This window comes from Pteronotus mesoamericanus, unplaced genomic scaffold (genome assembly GCF_021234165.1).
Source record: "Pteronotus mesoamericanus isolate MK-2021 breed Mesoamerican mustached bat unplaced genomic scaffold, CSHL_Meso_final contig_24, whole genome shotgun sequence".
NCBI lineage: Eukaryota > Metazoa > Chordata > Mammalia > Chiroptera > Mormoopidae > Pteronotus > Pteronotus mesoamericanus.
In genome coordinates, this window is record NW_026555100.1 from 25,619,392 (window position 1) to 25,635,466 (window position 16,075).

Below are 16,075 nucleotides of genomic sequence, written 5' to 3' on the forward strand. Positions count from 1 at the left end.
TACTATATCCTCAAATGCCAATGGGGTGGGGCATAAAGCGGTGGTGGGGACTGTGGAAAACTGAAAATTATCTTCCCAGTCTGAAGGGGACGCCTACTCCTCGGCTCTGGCTGACAGCTGCTAGAACGTACCATGGACCAAAGGTTGCCAGTTATTCCATTTTCTCAGAACGTGCCAAAAGTCTGGATTTTTGTGAAATTTTCTGACTTTTAAATTTGGAATCAAATTCAAAATTAGAAAAACATAACTCCATTGCTTCTTAAAAATTATCTGATAGTCAAATCATTTTATTTTAAAAACCAATGCAGGGAGATGAGGCCTAAGAAGTTGAAAAGCATGAGGTTAAACAGGTCAGTTAGTGGCAGAGCCAGAGCTAGAAGTTTAATCTCCAAAGGAAAATTACATTAGGAAAAACTGATAGTCCACTGCCCCTTTCTGCAGTCACTTTTCTCACTTGCAAGTTACCTCCCAACCAAACTGTGGAACGGTGGAAAAATGCCTGTGTTTCATCCAGCAGCAATGTTTATTAAACATTTCTAAATTAATAGACTCTCCCCAGCCAATCAAAATAGCTTTTGGTGTCAAATCAGATATTAAACCGTAACTTCTGTGTCTCTCTCCGGCATGGGTAAAATAAGAGTACCGTTTATAAGGTGTGGAGAAGATGAAATAAGATTTCATGTTTGGAGTGTCTGGCATAATACCAGGACCATCCTAAAGGCACTGCACATGACGATTTTAATAATATCCAGATGATATTATAATAGTTTGCATTACTCGTAGGGGATGAAGTGGAGCTGGGAGGAAAGAGGATTAAAGTATTTCATAGTGGAGGTAGGTTATAGATAAATCTCAAGGTGGAATTCCTAATAGGATGAATAAATGGGATTTTCCCCCAAACCCGATCTTTGCCCCCGACCCCCACCCCCGACTCCAGTAGATTTCATGGTCAAATAAATCCCTCTGCATCACAGGTGTGTACACAGTAGTCTTCCGCGAAATTGATGGTAGAGCCAAATGGGAGTCCAGGTGGTTCGGGGTTGAGGAGGGGCGTGCCAGGTTTCAGAGGAGAAAGTCGAACCCATTCGTTTCACTCTTGCTCTAGGCCCACCGCAGACACTTGCTTTTACACCTGCAAGCTTCTCTGCACGATGCGGGAGGCCGCAGCGGCGGAAGAGGGGGCGGAGGCAGAGGCGGAGGCGGCACCCAGGGGCCGGGGCCGGGGAGGCCGGGACCATCGCAGTGACAATTCCTTTCCTGCAGCGGCGGCAGCAGGAACGACCGCAGCAGGCTCGGGATCGGCCGGCCTGCCCCTGGGTTTGCGAGGACGCTGATCAGCCCCAGCGCTGCGGGGCCACGGCAGCCAAGGGGAGAAGGAGAACCACGCACGCAGCCGGAGCGAGTGGAACTCGCAAAGTTCCATCGGTCCACGGAGCGGGGAAGAGGTACGGCCGAGGCGAGCGAGTCAGCGCCTTCACGCTGGGTGCTTTAGCACCCGGCTGCAGTGCCTTCTCGCAAAAACCAGAGCGGCCCCTGCTGCAGCGGCCAGACGGATGCCAAGACCACACCGCAGGCGCGGGGGCAGCCGCTGCAGTCGCCGTCCTACGCGGGGTCCAGACCTCAGACATCAGGGTTTGCTGGTAAGTAGGCGCGCGTGCGCGCGTGCATGCATTAGTGTATGCGCGCACCGGCACAGGCGAGTGTGCACGCCGGGTCTGCCTGCACGGTGGCCTGGCGCGCCGCCAGTCCCTCTTCCGCTGGCGGCGTCGGGTCTCGGGTTTGTTACGCGGGAAGAGAATGCCTTTTGCTGGCTCACTTCCTTTCTTCAAGTGCCCTGATCGGCAGCCTCTGCCTGCGATGCCTGTGTGCAGCACCAGCCCGCCCCTAGGGGTTCGTTTCACCTTGGCGAGAAAGGCAGGAAGCTGTGGATCTAGGTGGCAGGGCTGGACTCTGTAAGTGACCTACACGCGTGTTTCTAGTTCCAACTTGGACATGGTGTTGGCATTGAAAGACCACCGCACTGTATGTGGAGGTGCGTGGTGTGGAGAAGGGAGGGGCCAGGGTTAGAAAAACAGACCTTTATCTTTTAGGATATGAGATATGCCTCTAGATGATGTTTACTTTTATGCCATTGATGAACAACTCTTAAGACATTTTCCCTCACCTGAGTAAGTTAAGCCTTAACTAAATGTCTTTAATGAAATGCGCAAAGTGTAATGTCACTAGAACATGATTTTCCAGAACTGTCTAAAACAACCCACACTGCTGATATCCGAGAGTCTAAGATGGTGTAATTACTGAAATGTTTTTAAAAAAATTACAGAACCTATATAATTTTATCAACCAATGTTAAACCATTTAAATTTAAAGCCAATAAATTTAATTTTAAAAAAGTTAAAAAAATAAATACGTAGTTAGTAATTCAAGAAACAGAACCTGATCTAGAGGACTGGAAAAAAAAATCTTAAATGTTTGAGTGGCATGGGTGTGGGTGGCTTTCTGCAGTGTTTGGTAGTAAGTAAAAGAGATGTCTTCCAAATTAAGCTCCAGTGAGTACACTGCTTTCCAAACGTCCTGCTAGACACTGAGAAGAAAATGAAGCTATAGGTTTTAGGGAGTTTCCAAAATTATATTAGTAAGATGGTGATTTATGATTTCATGATTCAAGCCCCTGTCAATGTCAGATTTGTTCCAGCAGATAAATTACGCCTGGATTTTTGACTTCCTGTGTGAAGTTTCTGGTGGTAGTTTTTTGTAATAGTTTTATAGAGATTAAGCCACTGGGTTTTATTTTCTTCCAGACCTTGTTTCAATGGGCAGTTTTGTTTGTGGGATGGATGCTCAATTGAATTTCAAAAATGCACTCTGTAGCTGAATTATAGTAGGCATTTTATAGCTATAAATATCAATGAAAAAAATTCAAGTGCATGTCTTTGAGAAATAGACTTCTCCTGTTTACCATTACTCCATTACGATGTCATCATTCAAAGGCATGAAATGTTATTGGACTACACCTGGAAAATGAGCTGGCTGCTTCTTTTCTGTTCAGGCATCTATCCAAGCCCATTGTTGGCTACTTGGGAATTTCAGTTGGAATTTATGTATCAGCTGATTCTTGGGAATTTTAAAAAGAAACTTTTAAAAATATTATTTGGTAAAACAAGCACCATTGAAATGAGGCAGAGAATCCTAGTCATTTACCCATGTTGTGGTCTTCAGGGCCAGTTCCTTGCCCACTTTTGCCATTTCGTAGGATTTATTGCCAGCGAGAGGCTTGAAGAGAGAAATTGAGGGAAGCGGTGTCCCCAAGGGTGTCCTCAGCAGAGAGATTTGCTCCTGGGGAGGAGAATGTCTCTGGGGTTGGCTTCTGAGAAGGACTGATAAAAATAGTTCAAGAGTTGTTAATCATAGTTACGTCTTTTTACTTTCATCACCTAGGACTTCACTAAACCAGTCTGATCATATTCCTCCCTCAGTGACTCTTCCCAATCCTACTTTAGCATCGATCCAGGGAGTGAGGTTGCTTTTCAGAGAGAAGAAAAATCTGCTAATTCTTGCTCAAAATATGGGAGTAGAAGTAGTTGCTGTCTGGGAAATACCAGGTGCCTTCCTGGAGAAAGGCACTTCATTTACAAATTAGACACATTGTAATCCACTAGATTTGTGATTCTGTCTAAGGCTAGCATTTTTTTTTTAACCCTGTGAAAGATTTATAAGTAGCTTGAAATGATACTCCAAGAAATGACTCATAGTCATCCCTGAAAATATTTGAGTCAGCTTTCTGTCCCTTCGGGCTAATGGATCACAGATGGTCAATATATATTTGTTAAATGAAAAACAATTCTAGAATGTCTTTTCTTCCCAACTGAACTGCGTCACATCTAGTATTGATTATTTTTAGCCATAAATTTATATGAATCACCAAACCTTTCATCAAATTGAAGCCCGTTGATATATTCAATAAAGTAAGATCAACTTCTTCCACAAAGGAACAATAACAATCCTTTTGAAATAAAACAAAAACAAACAAAAGTATTTTATTGGTAGCTGTTAACTAGCTTATTCCAGCTCTATGAACATGTGAATTATCCAGCAGGACATGTGAGTGTACCTCCAGGAATCCTTAGCTGACATCAGAATATTCAACTCAGGAATAATCTGGATGTAGCTACATCTGGATGTACCTTTTGTCAGAAATTATTTGCATTTCTAAGCAAATCACATGAACTTCTAGTATAGTCCAGCACCTCATGCTAAATGGAAAAGACAATTAAACCTTTGGCAAATGCCTCAGTCATTAAAACACATGGTGTTTGACTTTCTAAATTTTAAATTAAATTCATGTTATGTTTGTCCATTGATGTGACTGGCGTAGAGACTAATTCAGACTGGTTGGTGGTTCCTTAGTAACTTACATTTATTAAAAGCAACTCCTTTATATAAGGATCAGTAATTCATATGTTTTAATTTGCTCTAGTTAGCCTTTCAAAGTCCTTTTGGAAATGGTTGCATTGTATGATCTTGAGTGTTAAGGGTGCTATGACTTCCTTTTTTTTTTCCTAATAGTTCTGACTTTCCATACCCAGTCATTAGAGGTCTACTCCATGATTCACAATCTAATTTCAGGACTAAAGATTAAAAAGCTGCCTTAAGTTTGCCTGGATACTAACACTATCATGCATGTTATAATGCAAATTTTCTGTTTCACAATTTTCCGTTTATGTCCTCCAGTCAAGCTTGTTATATTCTGAATAAAAATCAAATGAGATCCTTCAACATTTAAAATTTTTTTCTAATGGGCTATGTCCAAAATAAATAAGTGAAATAAAAAATTGCTTATCACTGTTTTGAAGTAATACAAACACTGATATCCTCTGCATAATGAAATATGGCCATTCTTATCAGGCATTTGCTTGGTTAGCAGGTCCTTGAACTAGAGTTAAAGGCATGTTCCTTTCATGACTTATTAAGGCCCTTGAAAGCCAGGGAGTGGAATTTTGATTCGATAAGGTAGCCAGTTCAAGGTAGTTTCCCTGAAAGTATTAAGTGATGAAAACATCTTTTTGAAAGAACACTTAATTGGGTAATTGGGTGAAGAGTGGATTAGTAGGAGGAGGGAGGGAGGGTGGTAATCTCATATTAGATTATGATTGCCTGATTTTTAATCCAAACGCTGAAATGGAAAAGGGAAAACTTGAGACAACTAGACATCAGAATTCTTTGTTCTGTGTGGAAGAGAGATAGTAAACCTATGCCACAAGTGTGATTATTCACATATTCCACATCCATGGAACATCACCCATTGATCACAACATCCTTTTCTGCTGGGCTTTGGTGTAACCTCAGTATCTTGCAAATGTTTGACTGATAATTTAGTAATAAATATTAGTTACTGAATACGTGCTATGCACTAGGCACTGTATAAAGCCTTAACACATGTTGTGTCAAGGATGATGGCATAGTTAGAAGCATGAATTCTTTTTGCCATTTACTAGTTGTGTGTCTTTGAGCAAGTTACTAACGTCTCTGAGCCACCATTTCCTCACTTTTCCACCGGGATATTAATTTCTATCTCATAAGCCTTGGGGGAGGGTAAATGAGTAAATAGGTATAAACGAAAAGTGATTAGAAGTGTCTGGCAAAAAGTTAAGTGGTATATGCATTTGTTGTTATTGTTAGTATTAATTTATCAAACAACCTTATGTACTAGGTAACACTGTGCAGATTAAAACATTGAGGTACAGAGATGCTAGGTAAATTGCTCAGGGTCGTATGCTGGTAGGTGATAGAGTTGAGAGTCATACCCAGACGATCTGACTCCAAGGCCTGCTTTCCTAACTTCTATCGACAATATGTCCCTGTCTCTTATATTGCATGCTGGGTCCTGGAAGCTTGTCCTCATGGAGATTCAGGGGTCTAATCACCTCCCTTGTAGCATATGCCATCTCTAATATAAAATTCTGGCCTACATTGCTGAACATAATTCTCGCTATTTTTACTTGATGCTTTGGTATTTTTAAGCGTTATATTTCATTAAGAAGTGTTCCAATTTCTGTTAGGACATTTGCTTTAAAAATCTGTTATTTTTGTTCTTGCCTGACAGTTGACATATATAATACATATTCATTTATAATGATTCTCTGTATGCCCAATGATTCTTTGTTGGAGGCAGGGAGGCTATGTCTCCCTAATATAATGTACAATATATGGTTCATGTTGTATAGTATATAAAAATGCATAATGTAATATTATGTAATTATATAATGTAGAATATACGTTTAATATGATGTAAATGTTACGCACATTATATTAAGTATGCATTATATACTTCTGTATACATTATATTCCTATATGTATATACTGTATAATGTATACATTATATATAATATATGCTATATAATACATTATATCAGGGAGATATTTACATTATATGTAAGTTATGTATAAAGACTCGCTGGTTGTAAGAAGAGATGTTACAAAGGAGTATGTGCACCTTAAATTACTGGGCAGTTACCACACTCCTAGAATCCCTTACATCTCCCATTCATGACTGATGGTGGACTTATGATGACATTTTATAACTATTTTTATTTAGACTATTTTATAGAGTAACCACAGAGTAAACTTTAGCTGTTCTTTGACTTGTTGAAGTAATTATGTCTAATTATAAGAAGACAGATTTTAATTTTAGGTGAGGCTGCTATAGCAACTAAGAATACAAAGCTCTTAATTCCCCTAGCGCTGCTGCTGCTTTTTTAAAAAAATGATTTGAGAAAGAGAGAGAGGAAGAGAGAGAGAGAGAGAGGAAGAGAAACATCAATTTGTTGTTCCACTTATCGATGCATTCCTTGGTTGATTCTTGTATGTGCTCTGACTGGGATTAAACCTACAACCTTGGCAAATTGGGGGGACGGTCTAACCAGCTGAGCTACTTGGCCAGGGCCCCCAGAGCTTCTTTAGGATAGACCATGCCATCCCTGATTTTAACATTTTAACATTACATCAGTCTTTATAAAATTTCTTGCTCTCACTAATAACTTTCAGTAAACTGTAACTTGTATTGTTTTTTCTAAGGAGGCAAAAACTTTTCTTGGTCTTGTGTGAAGTGCATGGGTAAAACATGACTATTTAGTTGAAGAAATTTTTAAATCTCATCTTTAAAAAATATGTGCATCCTTTGATTTACCCATGTGTGTAAATTACACATCATTATTTAACTAAAGTTCATTTCTTCTTAAAGGAACGGTTTTTAGATTTCATGAGCTTAAACTTGATTAAGGATGATAGAATTTGAGTTTTGGTGAATTTGGTGTTTTGTTTTTTAAACCTGACTGTACCTCTGTGGCATCACAGTGACTGAACCACAAAGGGTACAGGTACATCTAAGAGATGACTGGCCCCTGGGACCCATCACGAATTATTCATTTTGATTGTTTGACTTGATGACTGTTTGGGTGAATTTGGAAACAGGAAGCCAATGATGACTCATTTTTAACCCTCCCTGGCTCTTAGTGAATACTACCTGCCAATTTGGCCTTTTCCTGTGTTCAGGGGGAAACTCCAGTGTGGGTCCCCTCGGAGAGGGTTACATTTCAAACTTGATCGTTGGAGCAATCGTGCACCTTTTAATTCAAGGGGGTAGGAAGACCACAATCAGTTATAGCGATCTTGGTTAAATTCCGCTCAGTTACGGACCCTGTGATTGTATTCGTCTTGTTGTTGGATCCCTATCTTTTTACCACTGGAAGTATGCATTTCAACCATTGAGAAGTAGAGGGAGCTCTTTATGCCTGTGGGTTCATGCTTGTCTTCTGGTGGATTGACTCTAGTTCTTTTCTCAATCTGTTTTGTCCTTGAAACGTTGGTTTATAAACTGGTTCACGAGATAAGTTTTCTTTAAGAGTAGGAACAAATGGATGTGGTGGATGGAACAAGATTAGAAAAGAGAGGGCTGGGATACGTCCTTCCTATGTTCATGGTTCTGTTCAGTGGGGCAGGGAAACTGCTTATTGAATCAATATAGCACTTTAAGAAAAATAAATAAAGAGATGAAAATCAATTGGAATCAGTGGGTGTGAAACTTTGTTTTCCCAATTAACAAATAATTCAAGAAATTAAAATGTAGGTTTTGGAAGAAATGTAAATGCCCATCATGTTTTTATGACATAAAGGTTATTTTTCTTTGGCAAGTGTAAAGTTATAGACAAACTTAGAATGGCAATGAGGGCAGTGCTTCTTGGACTAGTCTCTGAAAACCATTGCATCTTCCGTCCCACCACCATTGATTTTTATTTAGTGAATTTGAGTGGGGCCTGGGAGCCCTCGTTTTGACAACCTTCTTGAGGGTTTTGACGCAGGTGGTCAATTAAACCACACTGAGAAAAACCTACTTAAGAGCTAAATCTAATTTTATATTCAGATTTGTGCTTCTGTTTTTAGGTATTCTGCAGTTTTCCTCTTGATTTCCATAGACATTTTCATGTAATAACACACTCATCAAGGCTGCCTTGTAGTTTCTATAATGGCACTCTATACTTGTTTCATTTCTTAATCACACCTGCTTTTTGATGGACGGATTCAGATAGCTGCAGGGCTGGTGGGAATTTTTGGAGGATGTTGCTCACCCTGCTGGATGGCAGGTGTTAGGACAGGGTAGAGAGGGTCTGATCAGAAAAGGAAGTAGGAGAAGACACGTAGTGGGGGCAGTGGGAAAAGTCTTATAATGCACAAAAAGAGAAAGAGGGTCAGATCTCTGGCTCTGAAGGGCTGGCGAGGGTGTTTAGACCTCTTTCAGTAGGCACTAGGTTACTGATGTGCATTTTTATTTTATTTTTTAATATTTTTTTGGTTTTAGAGAGTGGCAGAGATAGAAGGAGAGGGATAGAGAGGGGGAGAGAGAGAGAGAGAAACATTGATTTGTTGTTCTACTTATTTATGCATTGGTTGTTTGCCTCTTGTGTATGTACCCTAACCTGGCCTTGAATCCACAACCTTGGCCTATCGGGTACCAGTGTACTTTTTTTTATCCTCACCAGAGGATATGTTTTTTATTCATATTAGAAAGAGAAGAAGTGGAAGAGAAAGAGTGAAACATTGATGTGAGAGAGAAACATCAATTTGTTGCCTCTCATACACTCCCTGATCCGGACCTGATGCTGAATCTGCAACCTAGGTACGCATGTGTGCCCTTACCGGGAATCAAACCTGCAACCTTTTTGGTGTATGGGATATGATGCTCCAACCAACTGAGACACCCAGTCAGGGCACCAGTGTGAATTTTTGAGCAGAGGACTAACCTGATGCAAACAAGCATTGTATCTTGAGCTAGGGACATACAATACCTGGCCCAGATCAGAGGATGAAGGAACAGGTGGGCAAAGCCAACTGGTTGGTCACTGTAAAGACTGGAGAGAACAAGGGTGAGCAGCTGCGGCCTTGAATTTGGTAGGGCTGACTTTGAAGGGTTTATGCAGCAGAGTTTATGCAGGGTTCTCTGGTTCTGTGTTCCAGGTCTACAGTCAGTAAATTTCTATTTCCAGCAACTGCATGTATGATGTGTGACACTAAGGCCACCCAGCTTAGCCAACAGGCCAGGCTAGCCCCTCTGGGTTTAGAAAGCGATTGAATAACTACTACTACAACTACTACTACCTTAATAATATTGCAAAGCAATGAGGACACAGTTATTCTCACTTTAGACCAGAGAAACACAATCATTTATCAATAATCACACATCTGAAAATATAGATGTGACAGGGATAGAATTCAAACCTGGAGCTACCTACTCAAAACTTAAAGCCTTAAAAAAAGGGTAATTTGTCTGATTATGAAGTGATACACACTTGTAACAAATTATACAGAGATAAATGAATTGAATGTGAAATCCTTCATGATTCCATTCTTAAGAGAACAGTTGAGAAAAATTCAGTTTATGTTTTTCAGACTATTTTCTTACAAATGCCAATACACATTAAGTACATATGTATTATGGTATCACAGGGATGGAGTCATACTTTCTGTGTTATTCTACAACTTGCTTTTTTTTTTCACTTAATGCTGTAACTTGTTGGAATTGCCTTGTCAATAGGAATGCATATTTAAAAAATTGCCCGTTTTCTTCCAGTTCTCATCAATACTAAGTATGATCAATGATGTAAATTTATCCATCAAATAAATAAAAATACCTTATTCAAAGTCTTAGTTGCTTAAGTACTAGTGAAACTAAACATTTTTTCACATGTTACTTAGCTATGTATATTTCTCTTATGACTTGTTCATTTTATTTGCCATTTTTATTCAACTTTTTCTCTCTCACTGTTCTGCAGATATTCCCTATAGTTTAGAGATAGTAGATTAGCCATAGGAAGTATTGCAAACTTTTTTCCTTTTGTTGTCCTCTTACTGATTGAAGGGGTTTTTAAGGTACTAATTAAACATTTAAAAAATTATTTTAAAATAATTTCAGACTTCCAAAGAATGCAAAAATTATGCACAGAGTTTCTGTATACCCTTTACCAGTTCCCTCCCAATTATTAACACTTTATGTAATCACAGTAGTTATCAAAATCCAGAAATTAATATTGTTACAGTACTGTCGTCTAAGCTACAGATCCTATTTCATCACTGTCTTTTCTTCTGGTCCAAGATTTCAACTAGGGTCACACATGCATTTAGTTGTCATGTTTCCTAGGCCTTTTTTAATCTGAAACAGTTCATCAGCTTTCTTCTGTCTTTCATCATTTTGTTAGTTGTAAGACCATTGCCCAACTGTTTAGTACAAAGTCTCTCAGTGTGAGTGTGCCTGATGTTTCTAGATGAATATAATTCGGATTGTACCCTGGCCTGGAGGTGGTCAAAAACGTCTTGCCTGAGGAGGAGATGCTTAAGCCAATACTGGAAAGATGGAGAGGGAGTAGAAGCGTGAGATGAGGGTGTGGGCCATTTGCGTAGACCTTTCTTGATGCATCTCAGAACTGCGATATGCGAGGCTGATGAGTTGGCAGCTGAGGCAGACCTACCTTTTGAAGGGCCTATTAAGGATATATGATATTAACAGTGATGGAAAGCTATGAAATGTTTTAAAGTAAAGTAGACATGATAGCTGAATGACATACCTGTTGTATGTAGAAATAATCAAAGGGGAGTGTGCTGGAAAAACAGACCAATTAGAAAGTGATTGTAGCAATGCAGACGGAGGGAATGGTGGCAAAGAGAAATAGCAGACGGCCACGTGCTGCAAGGAAAGATGAGCAAATGCAGATTTGAGAGTTTTGAGGGCCGATCTTCAGATGTAAGTAGTAGATTGGACCTGGAGTTGAGGGAGCGACGCCAAGGTGGGTGTTTCCAGGTCTTGCCAGGTTTTGTGTAATTGATCAGATGTTGGTACCATTCACTCAGATGGACAAGTAGTTTTCTGTTGAAGTCAGAAGCGTCATTATTTTCAGTTACTTTAGATGACAACATTTACAACATCTTTGTCAACTTTTGCTCCTATATCAGTATGCCCACTTAACTTCCAAGTTCTATGTTGTTTTTAGCTCAGAATCTCCCCCAATAACTATTTATTCCTCCACCATCCTTTCTACCACTCAGTCTAGACCTCATCCATAGCTGCGTACTTGCCTCCCCTCTGAGTTGCGAATTCTTCTTCTTTCTGTAACTTTATCCATCTGTAACTGGCAGACTATTTTTTTCAGCTGTATAGGGACATAATCTAAAGAGACTATTTCAATTTAATGAATATGGATGGACTAAGTGCCTAGTTAGGGCAGATCACCTTATTAGGCAGGATTGAGAGTTAGATAAGAAGCTGAGCATAACTGAGAAGTTTCAGGGACATTTTGTCTGGTGGTAAGAAGAAACTCTATCCTTGTCTTACTCCTTACATACAAATAAATTCCACAGATCAAAGATCTTTATCAAAAAATACCTAATCGTAACATTCCCGGAAGAAAAGTTTGGTGGGCATATTTAAAAAATTTTTGTCATCAGTGAGTTTGAAAGCCTTTTAAAGAAAAAATGAAAACCCCAGATATCATAAAAGATAGATCCTAAAATTTTAAAATTTTGTACAAAACTTAAACAACCTTTTAATGAAAACTTCAGCTAAATTAGTTGATGTGGAAAGAAAGATGGAAATAGAAAATTCACTGTTTTCAAACACTACTGTAATAATTGTCTCAGGAAGGCTCACCTTTGGATGCTAAAATTAGTGGGGGAAATATATTTGCATACTTTCAAATAACTCCCTACAAGATCCTTTGTAATTATAAAGGACAAGATGGTAGATTTGCAAGAGAGACATGAACCAGGGATCAAAGTTAGCATCACTGGCAGTGGGGCAACTCAGTGTCTCCTGATGTACTGAGAAAGACACACTTCTGGGGTATTTTTGCCCCAAAAAATGCATAATTCTGTTTGTTTCTTGTATTTTGTCTTTGTAGCAGTTACCGCAGTTTTAATGATATAATGGTGCAGATAGTTGTTTAATATCTTCACAGATGTCTGCGCTGTCCCCTGCCCCGTAAGTTTTATAAGATCAGATACTGTCTTTTCGCTCACCATTGTATCACTAGCTCCTAGCACAAAGTAGGCACTTAAGAAATAATTCTGGGTAAAGACGTGAATGAGTGACTTTATTTGGTACTAGCAATATTTGTGGGAAATACACATTTAGCCTTGGAACATACTGAGTGAGAAATCACAGTTGGAGGTCCTGGTGAAAATGGATGGAGGACATTTGAAGACACAGGACTGAAGCTCAGATTAAGCTTTAGTTGGAAGCATGAAAAAAACGTGTCTTATGGAATAAAGGTATGTTAAGAGGAAAGCCAAAAAATTAACAATTGGGATGCAGCATGAGTGAAATGGGAGGAAAAAGGAAATATCTGTTTCATTAAGGCCAAGGCAAAAGTTTGTTCTAATGTAGGGATATTCAGCTGATCAAGGCCAGGTATCTGGGGGTCACTTGTACTTTCTTAGAGAAATTTCATCTGAAGCCGTGAGTCTCAAGCTTTAATGTGCTGAAAGGTCTCTTGGGCTGCTTGATAAAACTAGAGCTTCGTGGGGCACCCTTCCCAGGAAGTCTGACTCTCTGGGGCCTAAAAATCTGTTTTCTTGTAATAACAAGTCTCCTCTTCCAGCAAGTGTGTATGGTGCAGGAGGCCTAGAAACCACACTAGGAGGAAACTTTACATCTAAGTAGAGGAACATCAGCTACAGGGAAGGATAAAAAGAGTGAGTGGTGAGCTGAGAGGAGCAGCCGACAGCCACTTGCTAACAGCTTTGGCAGTAAAGGGGCCAGAGAAGCATTTTAAAATGGACTGCTGGGGAGGTTATGGGTGGACACAGACTGCTTTGCTTTTGTCCAGTGCTCTGCAGAGACTGTCTAGGGCAGCAGTCCCCAACCTTTGTGGTACTAGGGACTGGTTTCATGGAAGGTGGGGGCGGGGTGGGGGACTGGAGGCGGAGCTCAGGAGAGCTGCCGTTCTCTGGCCCGGTTCCTAACAGGGTTGGGGACCCCTGGCTAGGGCAAGAACAAACGTGTGAATGAATGCAGCTGTCTACTGGGGCATGGTGCAGTTAGGATTCCTGTGGTTGGGGACAGTGGAGGAGCAGTAAATGGGAAATACTCAGGCATGGCTTTTGCTTTTCCGTAGTAGTGCTGGACTAAATTCATCTTGTTGAAGTACTGTTCTTAGAAAATTTATGAAAATTAAATAAAGTTGATTAATAATGCCCAAGAACTGACCTCATCTCTGAGCTTCAGGCAACTGGCAGGCAAGAAAATGATGTTATTTTGAAATTTTATTTCTGACTCATTATGCTTCATTGAATTACATAACTTCTGGATAGTGTTTTCTTAAAAGCAAACTGCAATAAAAAGGGAAGTATGTACATTAGAGTTTACTGGCGTAGGTGGTGGCTTATCTCTAGAAGGCATGATTTCCAGGAAATTTTAGGATTTCAACAGCAAGATAACAAAATTAATGTACTCCTGTGGATTTATGATGACAAAATAATTGTGTACAAATATGAATTTCTCCCTTATACCTTGAATTCATTTTCCAGATGTTTTATGATGCATATGAATGAAATCATCTCATTAAAAAATAGAACAGCATCCTAAATTAGCACCCTAGATTTACGAGTATAGGAAGTGCCTTTTGAATACCACAGCTTAGATTTTACATTAAAAACCAGCAAGTATTTTGAATTAAAGTGTGTCTTGGTAGAATAATCATGCATTTGAATTTTTTAAGTACACATTCCAGGTGGTCAGTCCACAGGTAACGAATCATTCTGCCTAAGAAACAAGTGAAGGAAATGATTGTCCTTTTATTTGTTTGACAGGGAAAGATTATGAATCAGATACCCGTAATGCTGAACTAAAATTTCATTTCTGTAGTAAACCTTATCATTTTTTCCCAAGGCCCAAGGGTTTGACCTTCCCCTGAGTTCGCCATTAACTATTAAATGTCAGTTGCCATTATTGCTGTGTGACTAAGAGTATGAACTCTGGAATCCTGCGCGCCTGGTTTTGAGTCCTGCTTCACCATTTGCTCAACTTACTTATTCTGGGCTCTAGTTTTTCTCATCTGCAAAATGGAGATAACAGTAGCTGTCACTTGTTACCTCAACAGCTCTTTCCTTAGTTACTGTCCTCAATGCCACTTTGCAGTTTAGGAAGCTTCGATTCTGCAGTTAGAAACTGGAGCTAGAATCTCTCCCCAGGTGGTCTGACTTAGAGGCCGTTTGTCTAATCTCTAGGCTCCGCTGCTTCCGCTTTGATAAGGCTCTTGTGAAATCCTGTGGGTTGATGCATTGTTTTAGTTAACCAGGGAAGAAAAGCTGCCTGTTAGTGGTGCCTGTTATTATTATGCTCTTTTGCTTCAATAAAGATGATATATAGTCCTACGATAATATCTCACTTGCCAGAATTCAGCTTGCTCTTAGTGGAGGAAAAAAAAGGTAAGAAAAATGCTGTTTGAGCAGTCAAATTAGAAGTCATGTAGCACATACACTGTAATCAGCATAGAGTTTACTCATAGGAGATCCCTTCAAGTCCCTGTCCAATCTACCTGAATTTTACAAATGCATTTAAGTTATGTTATCACTGACCTAAGATAGACTAAAAGACCGAAGCCAGAGAAGTTTAGTGAAGAAGTTGCTTTTTTTTTTCTTTTTGTCTAACAGCAGCAAAACAGCACTTATTAAAAGGATAATGAGCCAAAGAATTACAAGGTTATAGAACCAGCTCAGAAACAGGCAGAAAACAGGCAGCTCAGGGTGAGGGGTCGCTTAGAAAAAGACAAGGAATGGTCTAATAGCAGAACAGTGTGGTCAGTGCTGGTAAGATAAAAAATAAAAAACCTTCAGCAGTGTCTTCCATCTGGTGTGTTCCAAAAGAAAAGGTTGCAGTTGCCAAGCATAGGCCACACATCTGTCCTTGGCTGTGAGGATGATCACAGTTAGGATTAGCCTCTCACACGGTGGGAGGTGGGGCTCCCCTGGAGGTACTGTCCTAACCAGACCGCACACTGTGGTGGATTCCCCATAAGGCAACTGAGGGGTCCCTAAGGGGATGGACGGTAAGACTCCCTGGGGGAGGTGAACCCTTAGCTGTGATGTGAGGGGTCAATGTGAGTCAGCCCAGGCTAAGGGAGCGGGCAGCTGAGGAATGTTCTGGGCAGTGGGCACTGCCAGTGGCTGAGTGCTCTACAGCCTGGAGCAGTTTTGGAACTGGTAAGATCCCTATTTTACATGGTTCCTTATTCTTTATTTCTTAATTAAAAAATATATTTTATACTTAATTTAACAATTTTTTTTTACTTTAAATATCTTTACTGAGGCGTAATTGGCATACAATAAACTGCACATTTTGATAAAGTTTAATTATGTGTATGCAACTCTGACCAAGTGAAGATAATGAACACCTCTATCACACTCAAAAGTTTCCTAGTGTTCCTGTATAGTTACCCCACTTCTCCCTCCCTCCCAGCCCCACCTCACTATCCCCAAACTTACTGACCTGCTGTTACTAGAGATGAATTTATTTGTCTACAGTTTTATAAAA

At 39.9% G+C, this 16,075-nt stretch overlaps 1 protein-coding gene across 1 annotated transcript in view; it reads left to right on the top strand.

The window, feature by feature from the left end:
- Positions 1–1,305: 1,305 nt before the first annotated feature.
- Positions 1,306–16,075, top strand: part of STAMBPL1 (STAM binding protein like 1) — a 47,361-nt gene continuing 32,591 nt past the window's right edge. The window contains exon 1 of the mRNA XM_054572462.1: positions 1,306–1,640. The gene's annotated coding sequence lies outside the window, so the exon portion shown is untranslated. The remainder of the gene's footprint in view (positions 1,641–16,075) is intronic.